Genomic DNA, 3,766 nt, shown 5'->3' on the forward strand with positions numbered 1-3,766 from the left:
GGCCCAACTCAATCAGGTAAGCAGTCAGGTAAGCACCAAAGGCGCTCGCTCCACCGGTGGCCTGTTTGTGTTTATTTTTCTTTCCAATGCTGCTTTGTTTCCACGATGAACCGGCGACGAGCTCTCAAGCAGCACAATTTAGTCCACTTTTAACTTCAATAAGCACGCTATTTAGCAAGTGTTGTTGTCCCTTGCCCCACATTCTTGTGCAACAGCAATATGTCTAACAAAGCACAGATGCTACATGAGCCTGGAGACATACTGTAGCTCTGACTTACACAGAGAAAGACAGGGGGAGAGACTTTTAAAGAATGTCCCATCTCTACTTTGTGCTTGTTGCTCTTGCACATGTCCTCATCTGGCCAGTGCCAAAGGCTGCTCCAAGCCAAGAAACACTGACCTTTCTTTATCCTACTGAGTCAGTATCAAGTTTTCATAGCGGCATTTCAACTGCGGGCATAATACCAAATGAAGAAAGACAAATGAAAGGGATGCCTGAGAGAGAGCCGGCTGTTCTGTAGTAGCTCACATAGTTAATGTGTGCGCAGCTAGTGTGGTATTGATTACCAACAATTCATAATGGTGAATGACAGACACTTTGAGTGACTGGTGGTGACTTGTCCAGGTTGTAGTACACCTTTTACCTGAGTGCTTAGATTCGTTTTCTAAATAGTAGCTTGATAATAGCTTTAGAGCACCTCATTGTCTTGGAGTAGAAAAGCCCCCGTGACGACCCAGTTGTTACATGCTGTTATGTACCGTATGTTGGCATAAGAAAGATGCTAAATGCATACATTTTTTCAGGTCCTAATAGTATTTGATTGACAGTTAAGAGTCAGTGGCGAGTATTTCCAGTGAATTCAGTGGACACACCCACAGCATTTGAGAGCAGAGAGACCGGATTGATTTTTCACCATTTGAAAGCCTCATTTTATACATTTGGTGATTTCATTAATCATTCAAGTTTTGCAGTGTTCTCAACAACACTCCTCACTGTTGTGTGTCAAATGTAGAAAAAAAAAATATTTATTTTCCCTTTACAGGGATTTTAAGGTTTGGCTCCTCCACAGCAAAGCGTTCCCAGTTTGACTGAATACTCACCATTGAGGCCTTTCTCTGTGGAGTTTGCGTGTTCTCCCAATGCCTGTGTGGGTATTCTCAGTTTGCTCTGGTTCCCCCTCAAATTAAAAAAAAACCCAAAAACATGGAAGGTTAATTTCTAGCCCGTTGCCTTGACCAAGAAGTGCACACACACATACAAATTTGTCATAATAGACAGAAACCAAGCTACCAAGTGAACAGTGTCTATAACTCAGTTTACCATGATATGGCTTGGAATGGGGAAACCATGTAAAACAGGTGTCATTGCTATTGTAGTGGTTCAGATAGTTGACTTTGGCACAACTGGCTGTGGCTTGGTCTTCCCTGTGAGTTCCCCATTCACATCACAATCACCTTTGCTGTTGATTGGCAACCATTCCAGTATACTACTAACTCACGGCATCACTGGTTGTGACCTTGACAGTGTAGATGAAACACGTGGGTGGTTGGTTGCATCGGACAGTAAATATCACGTCACAACAGCTGTGTAGCAGTTTAAATGAATCAACTGGAAGGAGGGACAAAACACGATAAAGGCAGCGATGGATTCAAATGACAATTCTTTGTTTAAACCGTTCAATGAAAGACAGAGTGCGTCGCCATCTCCACCCATAGGGTGTCATACAAACAGGAGTGCCAAAAAGTAGTTTATCACTCAATAATTTTGGTTGTCTTCACATCTTTGGTCAATGTAAAAAATCCGGGAAAAAAAAATGCATGGCATACCAAAGTACAGTGCATCGTGGAAACCGTGCTTAAGCAGACTTGTGAGCCCATTGGGCATTAGTTACAGTTACGTGTTATTTCAATAAAAGACAGACTCTCAAGAGATAAAAATTCCAATATAAGTGCACCAGCAGAGCAAACAATGCCAAACCTCAGCACAGCTGGGAAAGTCCAATCTGACTCATTTCAAAGTCGACAGAAGGAGAAATAGTGCTTCGGTGTAAATTCGACTGGAATCGCACAGGCCAGCTTCTCTCATCTAATATGATGGTCACGTACTCTCACATCACATGATTTATGTTACAAGGTTTTCCTTTTTAGAGTTGAAAAAAATGGTAGTATATTGCAGAGAGAGTTATGACAAGGTGGAATAGAGCAACTTTTATTCAAGACATAAAAGTCTTAACTTTCCACAACTTAGTCACAAGGCTCAAGTGGCACTAAATTGCAGACATAGACAAAAATACTTGTGCACAATCCTGAGTTGATAGAAAGAACAACGGGGAAAGCCAAAGAGGGCCCTGGAAAGAGTCGGGAACTAACGGTAGCCTGTTGTGTTCAAGTCTAAGGTGGATTCGATTTATGGGAGCTAGCACATGGTAGGGACTTCACAAATACGCATTCAAGCAACTCTGCCGATTAAAGTCCAGTTATTTGAATATTTTCTTGATTTTGATAGAAGTTACAGAATATGTGAGTATTCTTATACTGTATTGTCTGTCTATGTGAGCTTTTGGACCTGTCTAAAGTGGTGTTTGATTCAACAATGTGTATTTTGCTTTGTTTTAAGTTTTGTTTTCGAGAAAACAGATACAGTGGCAACATGCCTGCCTTCGAGGCTGTAACGAGGCCGCGATCGGCGGGCAACCAATTCAAGCAACCCTACTGCCCGAAGACAGCTGCGATAGGCTTCAGCACGCCTGCGACCCTCGTGAGGATAAGCGGATTAGAAAATGGATGGATGGATGGATGGATGGCTAGGTGTGCCTTTCAACTGTAGTTTCGCCATTCGGTGCAGCTCTCAGCACATCGTTTTTTTCCCTCGTTCAACTTGGCAAACAAAAGCCTCCATAATAGTGTGAAGTTTGTGGCATTGTGCGGTGCACAAAGTGTTGCCATCCATCCACCCCAGGGAGGAGTTGTTTCTCATCTCTTGCCCTTCTACTTAATTCTATGTCCTCTCTTCTTCCTCTTTCTTCTCTGGCCAGACAGACCCAACTGTAGCCAATTACCCTTTTTTATTTTGCTCTTTCTTCTCTTTTGTTTTGTCCTCTCATTTCTCGCCTCAGTTTGTTGTGAGAATTAGAGTTTAAGGCACATTTGGAGCTCTCTGTCTCGCTCATTCTCAGCATGAATAAACCTGCTGGCAATTCAACATATATGGTGCTGGCATGCCCCCGTTTATCCTATCACACTCAGAAGTCCGTTTCTCATTCCCTTCCACACATCCTCTCATGACCGTTCTCCCCTCACCTGCCTTTAGCCCGTTCTCCTCCGCCCTATTAGCTTTAACGCTCACAAAATCCCCTGCTGTGCTCACCCTTCAACACCTGCTGGAGGTCATCATTTTTTTTTCATCTTCTTGCTCTCTGAGTGAAACGGGAATGATTAATGAGAACACGTTCAGATTTTCCTTCCACGTGTTGCGCCAATGACACGCCCGTGCGCCCGCAACATTCAGGATAGCTGTGCCAGAGAAGAAGGGTATGTGCATATGAGTATCTGTGTTTAGAATGATGAAACAGAGACGAATCAAAAAGCAGAATACAATTAGTGGCGCTCACCTAGCTTCAGTCCTAAAACAAGTCCCGTGTGAACCATGTTTGCAACTGTTTGTAGACACGTTGTGGTTTATCAATGTGTGGGCAATCGTGTGTGCTATGTGTTTTCAGTTGCGGGAACAGATGTGCAACACGGTGCTATGAAACCCGACCCCCCC

Source organism: Hippocampus comes, unplaced genomic scaffold (genome assembly GCF_001891065.2).
Source record: "Hippocampus comes isolate QL1 unplaced genomic scaffold, H_comes_QL1_v1.1 scaffold118, whole genome shotgun sequence".
Lineage (NCBI taxonomy): Eukaryota > Metazoa > Chordata > Actinopteri > Syngnathiformes > Syngnathidae > Hippocampus > Hippocampus comes.